The sequence below is a fragment of the Myotis lucifugus genome, unplaced genomic scaffold (assembly GCF_000147115.1).
Source record: "Myotis lucifugus unplaced genomic scaffold, Myoluc2.0 scaffold_474, whole genome shotgun sequence".
Lineage (NCBI taxonomy): Eukaryota > Metazoa > Chordata > Mammalia > Chiroptera > Vespertilionidae > Myotis > Myotis lucifugus.
The window spans coordinates 651,968-665,919 of NW_005871522.1; the positions used below are offsets into that span (position 1 = coordinate 651,968).

At 47.4% G+C, this 13,952-nt stretch overlaps 1 long non-coding RNA gene across 1 annotated transcript; it reads left to right on the forward strand.

The window, feature by feature from the left end:
• Positions 1-191: 191 nt before the first annotated feature.
• On the forward strand, positions 192-4,285 carry LOC106694461. Its single transcript, XR_002826385.1, has 2 exons — positions 192-699; positions 3,989-4,285. It is a non-coding gene; the product is annotated as an uncharacterized LOC106694461 (long non-coding RNA).
• Positions 4,286-13,952: the final 9,667 nt, after the last annotated feature.

Consider the following 13,952-nt stretch of genomic DNA (forward strand, 5'->3'; position numbering starts at 1 on the left):
CCTGGCGGCAGGGTGGGCGGGGCGGGGCGGGGCGGGACGGAGCACTGCAATGCCCAGCGGCGGGCGGGGCGGGGCCTGGCGGGCGGTGGGACGGACCGTCACCTGCAGCGGAGCGGAGCCTGAAACTGCCCACCTGATGGCGGGGCGGGGCGGGGCGGGGCTTGGGTCCGCTCACTTAGCCGTGCGGGGCCGCAGGGGCCCAGGTGCGTGCCGGGAAGGGGCGGTATTCGGAGGGGGAGGTCCGAGAGCCCAGTGGGCGCTACTGATGCCGACGGTAGGCCTCCCGGGAAGTTTCGGTGTTCCGCTCAGTGGGAGGCCTATAACGGAATGGCCAGCTCTCCCTGTCCTTGGATTAAAGCAGCAAGTCGTCCTGCGGCGCTCGCTGCCCTTCGGCTGAGGCCGGACACTGGCACAAGGGTGCCCTCGGTCTGAGCCGTGGCCCCCATCGACGGCTCCTGCCCGCGCGGACCCCTCGGCCGCCCGGCGCCCCGCTGCTCGGACCGGGCGTCCGCTCACCTGCCCTGCCTGGAGAGTAGGGGTGAAGGGAGGCGTCTGCGAGACCGACATTCCCCCCGTGCCCGGCCGCCACCGCAACGGGGGTACACGCCCGTCTCCCCTGAGACCGGGAGCCACGCGTGCCATGACCACGGGTGGACTTGCTTGACTTTATTTCGCCCCAGGCGCCCTTTGAGCGTCAGGGTAGGTGTTTGCAGGAGGAGGAGCGAGAGGGCGGGGCAGTTCTGACTCCTAAGGAGTTGAGTGCGGGACCTGGAGGCTGGCTCCCGGTTTGAATCCTAACCCTGGCCAATGTTCTCCCCTTCGTCCAAACTTGGTTTTCCTCCACACACCCCCACACCCCCTTTCAGAGCTTTCTCTTGACACCCCACGCACACGCACACACTAGCCGGTGTCCTCCAGCCAGTCCCTGGGCAGACGCGGTTCCTCGAGTGCAGAGGCTCAGCCTGCCAGCCAAGCGTGAGGAACTGCCTCCTCGCGTGTTGGGCCGAGTGGCAGGACTTGTTACTGGAAAGCACTCTGTGTGCTCTAACCTGCAGCTCACTTGCTCGTGAGCAGTGCTCTTGGGGTTTCACCGGCACCTTTTCTTCCCAATAAGATGGCTCCTGCCATGTGCCTGCTGGAACCGAGCTCATCTCGGACGACGCATGGGCAGGCGCAGGAAGCTCCCAGGCCGGCTGGAGGGCCAGTTTAGATACAGCCGCATACAGTGCATCTGCTTAGCGGGAGGTATCGGGATGGTTACTTCCGTGTGTGTGTTTAGTGTTGATGGCCCAGACAATAGTGGAGCCTTTCAGGAACAAGAAGGAATGGTGCCAAGGAGTCAGTAGCTCCCTTGGTTTTCCCACCTCTACACTGTTGACTTTCGGGGTCAGATAATACTTTTTCAGGGGGAATGTGTGACAGCATCGCTGGCCTCTTCCCACTCAGATGCCAGTAGTACCCCCATCCCCCCAACGGTATCACAACCAAAAATGTCTGGAGACGATCCCTGGTTTAAATGTCGCCTCTAGTAATGGTCGTTAGAGCTTTCAAGGCCAAGGAGCTCAGCCAGCCCTTTGTTTGAAGGGCCACACTCCCCAGGAGGCAACTACAGTTCCTGCTAGAAGTATCTCAGCTGTTGGAACAGCATTAGGAACAATGGAATGTATGCCCAGGCAGCTCTGTGATTTACAAACATACATTCTTTCTTCAATAAATGCTATGGCTTTCACAGCAGAAAAATAAAAGTATCTCAGCTGCCCTCTGAAGCCTTACTCAGCATATTGAATGTCAAAAGTGGGTTTTTACATCACCCAAGTATATCAGCCAAAGTAATGTTTAAAATAAATTTAGTCACGGGGAAAATAAGACAAATCCAGATTGAGAGATTATCTGGGTAATCTAGTTCCACCGGACTCTTTAAAAAGTCAGTATCAAGGAGAACAGAAAAGTTAGAGAACCGCTCCACAGGAGACCACCAGCAAATCATCCTACAGCTGGCTGAAGGAAAGAAGCTATGAAGGACATGGGGGCAGTTGGAGAACTTTGTGTGAGAATATGCATTAGAGAGTGTTGTGGAATCATTAAGTGTTTCAGTGTTGTGATGGCTGTTGATGAGAGTGCCTTATTATTTGGAGACGTGCGTGCTGAATTATTCAGTCAAGAGTTCTCCTGGCTACAACTTTCAAATGACTCAGAAGCATCTATTTTATAGAGACATAAAGCAGATGCAGCAAAAGGTTAACAGAACTGGGTGATGGGTATATGTGTGTTCATTGAGCCATTTCTTTACAACTTTTCTGAAAAAATATTTTTTTTCAACATAAAATAACAGAGAAATGCAAAATACTAGCAAACAGAATTTTATTTTGTTGCGATCTCTTAGTCAAGTTTTGGTATCGGTCCCACAGCCCTCAAAAAAAAAGTTGTGAAGTATTTCCTTCTCTTCTATTTTTTTAAAGTGCTTGTGTAGCATTGACATTGTTCCTTCCTTAAATATTTTATTGAATTCACCATTAAAGCCCTCTAGACCTGGGCCTTTCTAATAAATGGAAGAAATTTGATTCTAAATTATATTTCTTTATAGATTTGGGGCTGTTTAGATGTTCTTATGTCATATTTGCTAATTGTATTTTTCAAGGAATTTGTCCAAGCTGACATGTCTTTTTTTTTTTTAATATATTTTTATTGGCTTGAGAGAGGGAGAGAAAGAGAGAAACATCAGTAATGACAGAGAATCAACAATTGGCTGCCTCCTACATGCCTCCCACTGGGGATCGAGTCTGCAACCCGGGCATGTGCCCTTGACTCGAATCAAACCCAGGACCCTTCTGTCCGCAGGCCGATGCTCTATCCACTGAGCCAAACCAGCTAGGGCTGACTTATGTCTTGAATGTGGGTTATAGACCAAAAGATGGATAGGCATTTCAAGCATAGAGAGTTGCATGGTCAGAAGTATGGAGTGAGTTCAGGTGGGTGGGTATAAGTAGTTGTTGCTAGAGCATGAAATGGTAGAAACAGATATTGACACCAAACTGTAGAGAGGCTGCTCTGAGCCCTCTTTTCAACTATGCCTTGTCCTTGGGCCTTGACCTTGGCCTGCCTAGTCCAGCTATAGCCAAAATCCTGTTGAGTCAGTTGGGAGAGAATTCCTCACCCTTGCTTTCCTAGATTCCATTGCTAGGCCTATGAAATATATATACTGTCACATTATCAGGAGAAAAGGCATACAAATGTATTCTTTTATTTTATTTTATTTTTTATTTGTATTACAACTGTCCAAATATATTCATTTTTAATATTATATGCATGGAGGCATCATAGGATAAAGACCCCAAAAAAGCAGTAAGAGCTTGTACACCCAAAGCATAGGGGATATGGGCTTCTTAGGAGAGAGTCAGGGATATTTTTTAAAAAGATAACTGGGCCTTAGAACAGATGGGAAGTTTGGGACAAACTTTGTCTGGATGAAGTGGTGACTTCTAGTATCCTCTCCTAGTGGGTGGAACTCCCAGGGAGGGGATGTAGGACAACAAAATTCTTTTTGGAGGATCTGTCTTTAGGTGAATCAGTGAAGTTCAGAGAAGGGCTCTCCTAGCATTTGCTGTTTTGCAAGTGCCTTCAGCTCAAAATAATCAATATATACCAAAGTGCATATTTTGGGTGGTATGTCTTGAATTTCTTCAGTATCTGTTTACCTGTGTGTCCTTGATTTCTGACCATCCCAGTCTGTCTTTAGCAAGAATCCTGTTAAATAGGTTTATGTAATAGTAATAATTCTCTAGTTTATAAGTTTGTAATTTTAGGGTGAACTCTAGAGTGACATATTAAGGGTCAGACTTGACCACTTAGGTAACCACCTCCCTATGTGTGTGTGACATAGATAAAACTTACCCCATATTCCTCCTGTACTCCACCCATAGGAATGACACATGTTACTGATAACCAGCTTGTACTCTGATTAACACTTGTGTGATGACATATGTTACAGATAGCCACCTGGACTGCCGCGGGCCAGAGCAGGCTTAAAAAATGGGTCCCCGACTTCAGACATCGATCATCCTCCTGATCCACACTCCTGGAGGCAGAAGAACGGCCAAACCTCTGATCCTGAGACTTCAGTTGCCCTCCTCCCGCTGACTCGACCCAACCAGACAGCCAGCCACCCAAAGACGGATCCGCCGCTGCCCGCAGAGGATGCCACTCTTCCCCGGGGACCCCATTAAGTCTGAGCCCACGGCACCAGGAGCCTTGTGAGTAATAAAGTGCTGTGTGATTTGCAATTGCATATTCTTGTGTGGCGTAATTCCTCCAGCAGTCTTAACTATATTAATATAAGGTCAGATGATAATGCCTACCCTCAGTCCTGCTTGCTTAGAGTAGTCCCTTCGCTAGCAACTACTTAATGCTGAACACCTGAACGGTTAAGTTTATCTCAAGGGACGCCTTGAATAACGCCCCATATACTCTACTCGGACAGTTTAGCAAGAATTCCCCACCCTGGATGTCTCCTCTTAGGGATTCTCCTAGCATTGACCATCCCCCCCACCCCCACCCCAAACACACACACACACACACACACACACACACACACACACAGTTTGTTGGCTTTAAACCCACAGCCTTCTGTCCTGCTTTGAGAGTTGGGCCACAGTTCTCTCCCCTGTTATAATACCGGTAGTCTCAACACTTATTGCCATAGTGCTGAATAAAGTTTTCATTGCTGTTTTAACAAGTGTCAGAATAATTTTTTCTTTAACAGGGCCATGGTCTTAAGAATTTTTTAAATCTTTGAGGCATTAGAAAAAATCTGATGGTTGGATTTCTCAGTACAAAGCTTGAAGTAATGATTCCTTTTGATGGGGTTCAGGACATCTTGGCACCTTGAATATTTTAAGCTGAAGAAATTGGAGAACTGGTAGGGTAGGTCCTGGAAGGATTCTCTAACCAGCCCCCCCCCCACCCCCTGAAACAGGTTATAAGACTTTTCGATCAGAGGTGCCTTCCTTGTACCCGAGGAAAGGAGCCTCTTATCTCCAAGGCAGAGGAGACCCTGAGAAGATTCTGAGAAACAGGCCCAGCTGTCTCCCCCAGGTCACCACACTGACTTTTTACCATTGTTCTGTCATATTCCTCCATGACCATTCACTCTTCATCTCCAGCATAAAAACACTCAAGTTAGCGGTTCCTTTGGGTTTTCATTTATTTATGAAGACTCCAATGTCATGTAAAACTTCCATTAAGTAGCTCTGGCCAGGTAGCTCAGTTGGTTAGAGTGTCATCCCAGTATACCAAGATTGTAGGTTCTGTCCCCACCGAGGATCCTCGGGATGAAAAGGGGCCACATGCTAACCTGAGTAGCTCAGGGAAGGCCTGCATGGCGACCTTGCAAACTCAGAGACCTGAAGTAAACACAAAGGATGATCTAAAATTAAAACTTTTTAAACTAAAAGCAGTTTATGGTGGGTAGTCACGTCCTCCCTGTTAATCAGTGTCTTCCCTGACGAAGGTCCATCTTTATCTTAACTAAGCCTGTCTATTGTCATTTGCTTCTAGGATAACATTTCTTTGGAAAGTCTGGGTAACTCCCCTTTTTCCAGACCTCACAAGGCACAAGATGTGCTGGGCTGCGTATCTGGTGCTTTGGCCAGACGGGTCATGCTGTGCTGTCTGTTCCTAAAACACATAGATAGGAAGGTACTGACATCAGGCCAGGCCTTGAGATATGGTCTCATGGCCCCTTCCCAGCACGCAGGCCTTCTTTCTCAGAAGGCCCGGAAGTCTCATTCCAAATTTGGGAGACAAAGGACTAAAAAAAAAGGATAAATAGAGTTTCCTTTATATTGGGGGGTCCAGAATTTGAAAGACACATTTTTCTCTGGGCATCCACAGAATTTAATAATAAAATGTAACTCTTGCAGTCAGCGCTGCAGTTCAGCCTCTGCTTTGGCAGGGTGCTGTAACTATGGTCACTGGCCAGTTCAATAAATCCTCACTTGCTGTTTAAGACCTAATTGGAGTCGGTGGTCTTATTCTCGCGAATGTTGGTCCACAACACAACCAATGCACCAGGACAGAGACCATAAATCCTCTCATTGTTTTATGTTAATTTTTTTTACATTTATCTTTATTGTTGGAAGTATTATAGATATTCCCTCTTTTCTCCCCATTGACCCCACCCCCACCCCATGCCACATGTAAGGTTAATCATTAACTGTTTATCCTGTACCCACTAATATAAAAGATGTGTGCATATCATTTTACCTTTCATCCAATCCCAGAGGTTCCCCCACCCCGTCCTTTGCTTTCTCCCGCCTTCCTAATCTATCACCAAACACATACAAGAACCAACCATTGAATGCATAAATAAGTAGAACAACAAATCAATGTTTCTCTCCTCTTCTCTCTCTCTTTCAAATCAATAATTAAATTTTTAAAGAAAAACTTGCAGCCCTAGCTGGTTTGGCTCTGTGGATAGAGCATCAGCCTGTAGACTGGAGGATCCGGGTTTGATTCCGGTCAAGGGCACATGACTGGGTTGTGGGCTTGATCCCCAGTAGGGGTGTACAGGAGGCAGCCAATCAATGATTCTCTCTCATCATTGATGTTTCTATCTCTCTACTTCCCCCTTCCTCTCTGAAATCAACAAAAATATATTTTTAAAAAAGAAAGAAAAACTTACCTTAAATAAAATGTATACTTTTCTCCTGTTTTTCTGTCTTTATCAGTTTAATTTTCAGACCAAGCCAGGGACCCTGTGAGGGTAAAAGACAAGTTTTTTTCCTTCCCTGTGCTTCTTGGGGATAGCTACATTAGGTTTTCCCCTTGTAGCTAACTTTAGTGAAATGAAATTAATGGCAATCTATTGTTCCCCAAATTGAAGGAAAGGTGAGACCCAGGCTTGGGAAGGATAAAGACTGAGAAGACTTGAGAGACCTGGAGCAGGAAGAGATGGGTGTCTCCCCATGGGGAACTGAGAAATTTTCAACCCCTTTATAACTGCTGAAGCTCCGATTCCGGTGAGAGTGGGTTTGTGTGGTCTCTAAAAGCCACAAATCTCAGCTCTACCTGTACCCTGAAATCTAGAGGGAAGTTTTTAAAAACATGTTGATTTCCTAGCCCTACCCCAGAGATTCTGATGGGTAGTAATTGGTTGGACTCCCTCTGGGCCTTGGTCTTTTCCAGAGCACCTTGGGGAGAGGAGTGCTCCCTGGGGTGGGGCTGAGAGCCTGCACCCACCTGTAGGTGCTTTGAGGAAGGTGCCCTGCAAGTTGTTCTCGGCTAGTGTGGGGGGAAACATAACTGCAAATAAAATCCTCTTTCACCCCAGAACATCCCTCAACAAAGTGTGGATGAAAAGGGGCCACACGCTAACCTGACAAGCTCAGGATAGGCCTTATAAACTCAGGATAGGCCTTATAAACTCAGACACCTAAAGTAACCACAAAGTATGGCCTGAAATTAACTTTTTAACTAAAAGCAGTTTGTGGCAGGTGGTCATGTCCTAGGCTAGAATCTTCCCTAAAAAAAAAGTAAACTTGAATTCCAGACAAGATGACAGCATAGGTAAGCACAGTACTCGCCACCTCCCACAGTGACACCAGAATTTACAACTAAAATACAGAACAACCATGACTCAGAACCACCTGAAATCTAGCTGAACAGAAGTCCTACAACTAGGGCAGTGGTTCTCAACCTTGGCTGCACATTAAAATCAACTGGGAATCTTTTTAAAATCCTGATTTCTGGGCCCCATCCTCCAGAAATTCTGTTTCTTTGTTATGGGGTGGGACCACAGCATTAGTAATAAAGAAAGAATTTCCGGAGGATGAGGCCCAGAAATCAGGATTTTAAAAAGATTCCCAGGTGATTCTAATGTGCAGCCAAGGTTGAGAACCACTGAACTAGGGAATTAAATTAGAAGCACATGGAGACTGGTAGGAGGGGGCAGAGATCCAGGTGGAATCATGGAACCAGCTGGTCCAGCACCCACGTGAGGCAGTTTAAAATGGGAAGAAATACTTGGCTATGGAGGTTTCCCAGAGGAGATGGGGTCCCTGCCTCACACCAGGACCCCAGCCAGGGTTCCAGTGCTGTGAAGAGAAGTCCCCATAACTTCCAGCTGTAAAAACCAGTGGTAACTGTTGCTGAGTGACACCTATGCTTCTGGAGTTCCAGGCAATTCATCTTTTAAAAAAATATTTTTATTGATTTCAGAGAGGAAGGGAGAGGGAGAGAGATAGAAACACCAATGATGAGAGAGAATCACTAATCAGTTGCCTCCTGCACGCCCTCTACCAGGGATGAGCCTACAACGTGGGTATGTGCCTTGACTGGGAATCAAACTGTGACCTCCTGGTTCACAGGTCGATGCTCAACCACTGAGCCACAAAGGCCTGGCCAGGCAGTTCCTCTTAAAGGGCCTGCACATGGACTTACTTGGACTCACTCCTTCTGAGCTCCAGCACTGGGGCAGCAGTTTGAAAGGAACCTGGGACATTTGGGGACGAACTAGCTTGTCTGGAATCAGGGCAAGAGCTGGAGGTCAGCCTGCTCCCAGACAGAAGTGCTGGCAGAAGCCAGCATTCCTTTGCTGAGCCATCCCTGTCACAGAGCTGACAGGCTGGGCCATAACTGCATCTCCATCAACCTGGCTCACACCTTTTGCTCTGCCCTGTTGATTCCCTGAGACCCTGCCCCTCCCTTCTTGCAGTCTCATCCAAGCCATTTCCAGTGGCTTTTCCATACAACTGGCGTATCTTGCCTCATTCTTTGGACTTTGCTAAAATAAAACAAGCAGCAGCTGTGCCCCATACCTCTCAATAAGTGGCCCTAGGCCTGGCACTAGCAGCAGCCCACCCTGGTTCAGAGCTTGGCCTCTCCTGGGCACCTTCAAGCGCAACACAAGTAGCAGCCATCTGCAGATTGCTTTGTAGCTCATGCTGTATGGCCCCAGGCAGGGGAAAGGCAGAGGCTGACTTTCCACCTCTTGGGAGGCCCCAGAGCCAGTGTACCCAGTGTTCAACTTGGACCACACTGGATTACAACCCTACCATCTCCACAAGTGACACACGCAGGGGGCAGACTCAGTGAGCACCAAAGCCCCACTGAAGCAAGTCCTGCTTTATAGGGTTGGCTCAGAGACCTATGGAGTGGGTCTTCAGCTATAATTGCAGCCGATCCTTGCAACAGATTGGCCTAGGGGTCAATCCCTCCTAGTGACTCCAACATAAATCAAGGCTCAACTACATTAAGAGAGTGCACACAGCTCACACAGGGGCACACCTGGAATGCCCAGCCCAGGAGACTGGGGAGGCTGAGTCACTGGGCGCTACAGGACACCTACTACACATGGCCACTCTACCAATTCTGGGAGACATAGCAGATCTACCTAATACATAGAAACAAACACAGGGAAGCAGCCAAAGTGCAGAGACGAAGAAACATGTCACAAATTAAAGAACATAAGTAATCTCCAGAGAAAGAACTAAATAAAATGAAAGCAAACAAACTACCAAATACAGAGTTCAAAACAGAGCTGCATGTGGCTTGCGAGCCGAAGTTTGCCGACCATGGATCTAGACCAGCCGTGGGCAAACTACGGCCCGCGGGCCGGATCCAGCCCGTTTGAAATGAATAAAACAAACCAAAAAAAAGACCGTACCCTTTTATGTAATGATGTTTACTTTGAATTTATATTAGTTCACACAAACACTCCATCCATGCTTTTGTTCCGGCCTTCCGGTCCAGTTTAAGAACCCATTGTGGCCCTCAGGTCAAAAAGTTTGCCCACCCCTGATCTAGACAATAAGGTGGTAAAGGCCTGGGGCGGAAAGAAACCTGCTGTAAGGGAGTAACGGGGGTGGGGGAATAGGGAGACATCTCTTGCAGATCCTGAGTGACAGATGAATGGATTATTTTGACACGTTTCTGTGAAAGAGAGGCTAAGGGACTGCTTGGCTATAGGAGCCAACAGCCCTGTTTGCTTAGGCTTTTATTGTAACAATAGCTTTAACTAAAATTAACTATTAGGTACTATTAGCAGGGTAAGTATTCTTGAGAAGACACATGAGCTTGTAGTGTCCTTTAAGCAAGAACATGTCTAAGTAAACATCCGGGGGCTCAGACTTGTTTGGAAAAGTCAAGGCAGGGGCTGCCGCCTTCAGCCAACTTCTGTCCCATGCCTCCCCACAATCTCTAATACTCTCAACAACAAAGGTTTAAAAAAAAAGTTGATCTTTACCTTAAGGGAGCCTGTCTATTGTCTTTTGCATCTACAATAACATTTCTTTGGAATGTCAGGGTAACTCCCCTTTTTTCCAGACCCCTCAGGGCCTGGAACTAATGCACCAGGTTGGATACCACAAATCCTCTCATTGTTATCGTTATTATCCTGTTAATTGTTGACTGTGAACTATCCAGTACCCACTTAGGTAAAAGATGCATGTATCTATCATTTTACTTTTCCTCTAATCACAGAGGTTCCCCTCCCTCCCTCTGCTTTCTCCCTCCTCCCTATTCTATCACCAATGGATTTTATGTAACCCATTTGCAACATCTCTTTTGATTGTAATGTATAAAATAAGGTACAAAACTCCCATTCTCTGGAGCATTTTCTCAATCCGTTGAGATTTTACTTCCCAGCAATTGCCAACAGTTCAGCTCAAATAAATTCACAAAATTATTTACAGGCTTGAATATTCTTTGTGTTGACAAGAGGTAGAAGCAGAAGAAACTGTTATTACTGAAAGGGCGAGGGCTATGCCCTCCCCTCCATCTTGCCTGTATCCTCCATGTTGGGGCCACGTGCGGCCTTCTTCCCGGAAGCCCAGGCCCCTGCTGGCCACGCCCGGGATTTTAAACTAACCAATGACAATCAAGGGAAGTGCGCGCCGTAGATATGACCACATCCTGTGTAACAAGACCCCGCTTGCGCCTGGCCAATCGGCAGGGCCCACAATCCCCTCGCTCCACCCCCCTATTAAAACCCGGTTTTTTCCCACGCGAGGGCACTCTGTTCTGGTCGGTGGGCCGGCGGGCAGCAGAGTCGGGTTGGCGCCCCCAATAAAAGGACCTTCTGCTTTTGCATCGAACTGGCTCCCAGTGTGGTACTTTGGGGATCTTGGAATCTGGGCATAACAATTACCAGGTAAGCATTAAATCAGAGTACGATGCACAGTATAGGCAACTCACCGAAAGGATTGGGGAGACTGAAAGGAATCCCACACTTTGGTTCCCAGGGCACACAACCATCATCTTAGGTAAGCTTTCCCATTTGGTTGGTGAGAGTTCTTTTGTTAACACTCATCTGAGGATATTTTCCCATTGATTTTTAGAGAGAGTGGAGGGAGGGGGAGAGACAGAGAGAGAGAGAGAAACATTGATGTGAGAGAGATGCATCAATTGGTTGCCTCCCTCATGCACCCTGACCAGGGCCAGGGATAGAGCTTGCAACCGAGGTAGTGCCTTTGACTGGAATTGATCCTGGTGTTGTGGAATTGGTGAGAAAGAAGCAACAGGAGAGAGACCTTTAATCCAAGCAGCGCTGCTGGCTCAGGGGATTCAAAGATCCAAAGCCTGAACAAACTATACGATGAGATTGCCCCATATATATATTCCTAGGTTTCTTTGTTTTCTATCTGTTTCCTAACTACCAGGCTTTTGTGGTGGGCTTCCACAGCCCCTCCTGAGTCAGTTAGCATGGGGAAGGTAGGTTGTATCTAAATGCCTGGTCTGGGTGGCGCCAGTGAAGTCCCCTCTAGCTAAGCTGTTACATTCTTGGTTTATGGCCCTTTGTAAATTGGGAGTAATTAGGAAAACAGGTCTTGCTAGACCAGATTGTTAAGAAAGGGGTAGTGACTTAATTATAGGCTATCAAGAATGTACAATAGGATACTGATTACCAGAGTCAGGCTGCTAGCTCTCCTTCATTCTTTCACACTGGGACCCTTCAATCTGAGGGCTGACTGACAGTCTGTCCCCTGAGCCAAACCCGCCAGGGAAGCTTTGCCATTTGGAGTCAGGTGACAGGCTGGCTCCCCTCCTCCCAGGCACAGGGGTGGGCTTCTCAGAGACCCACTCCCAGCCCTCAGGAAACATTGCTTTAAGACCAGGAAGAGGCCATTAAAGACCTACATTCATTTAAAAAGGACAGGCAAAGACATCCTAACAGAAAGGGAGAGGAAGAAGTCTCTTATTTTCACTGGGATAATGAAGCCTCTTTTCAATTCACGTTTGTTCCAACTGGGGAGCCCTCTCATTTGCTGGCACCAACACACGTGCAGCTGCCCTGGAATTCCTGCATTTGCTGGCATACAGACCGCCCCCCCCCCCACCCCGCCGCCCCCTTCCACCACCTTCCACCAAGATGAGGGTCTCACTGTCCGTCCTAAAAGGATTTGCTCAGTCATTGTCCTGAAGTTTGGCTCAGCAGGGCCTGGGTGTGAGTTGGAACTGTGGCCTAGGCTTGGGCCCACCGGCCTCAGACCGCGAGAGCTCTGGGAAAGGACTAGGATGCTGGCTGCCAGGCTCCAGACTCTCCGCAGCGCCCAGAGCACCACCAGCGAGGCCACAGGGTGTTGCCGATGGGGGTGTTGTGGGGGTTCTGCGGTTCTGGAGGGCCTTGTCTCACCGGCTGCTCTGGAGCGTTCTAAGCAAAAGGCTTGCATCATCCTTGCAGGAAGTCGCGGTCAGCAGCAGTGGTCACCTTTTACAAGGGCAAACATAATCTTCTCTTGTTAACGTATGAAATGTTCAAACCTGTAAAGAATTCTTTGGTTTATTTGAGCCAAACTGTTGACAATTGCGGGAAGCAGAATCTCACGGGATTGGGATAATGCTCTGGAGAATGGTGGTTTTTCACCTATTTTTGTAGATTGCAATCAAAGGAGGAGAGGTAGGTGGGTTACATGAAATCCATTGGTGATAGATTAGGGAGGTGGGAGAAAGCAAAGTGGGGAAACCTCTGGGATTGGATAAAAAGTAAAATGATAGACACATACTTTGTTTAATTAGGTGGGTGCAGGATAGTTAATAGTCAACAATTAACATGATAATAATGAAGAATTTGTGTCTCTGTCCTGGTGCCCAGGGCATTTGGTTGTGCCCTGAGGGGTCCGGAAAAAAGGGAAGTTGCAAGTTACCTTGACGTTTCAACCATATGTTATCCTTGATGCAAAAAGACAATAGGCTCAGTTTAAAGTAAAGATTGACCTTGTCAGGGGAGATACCGGCTTAGGAGGCGAGGACTCACCATAACTGCTTTTAGTTAAAGTTTAATTTCAGACCATCCTTTGTGGTTACTTTAGGTCTCTGAGTTTGCAAGGCCGCCATGCCATGCAGACCTTCCCTGAGCTTGTCAGGTTAGCATGTAGCCCCTTTTGTCCACAAGCCAAACTGTTGACAATTGCCGGGAAGCAGAATCTCAAGGTAATGAGGTAATGCTCCAGGAAATGGCAGTTTTATACCTTGTTTTATACATTACAATCAAAGGAGGAGATGTAGGTGGGTTACATGAAATCCATTGGTGATAGATTAGGGAGGCGGGAGAAAGCAAAGCAGGGAAACATCTGGGATTGGATAGAAGGTAAAATGATAGACACATACTTATTTTACTTAGGTGGGCGCGGGATAGTCAACAGTCAACAACGCAGTAACAATGAGGGGGCTTGTGGTCTCTGCAGAGTGGGGCCTGGGCTATGAGGGGTCTGGGAAAGGAAAAGTACTTGGACATTTCAAAGATACGTTGCTGGAGACGCAAAAAGACAACAGGCTCAGTTAAGGTAGAGATCAGCCTTTGTCAGGGAAGATTCCAGCCTAAGTATGACCACCCACCATAAACTGCTTTTTAATTTAAACGTTTTCATTTCAGACCATCCTTTCTGGTTCCTTTAGGTCTCTGAGTTTGCAAGGCCACCACGCAGGCCTTCCCTGAGCTCGTCAGGTTGGCATGTGGC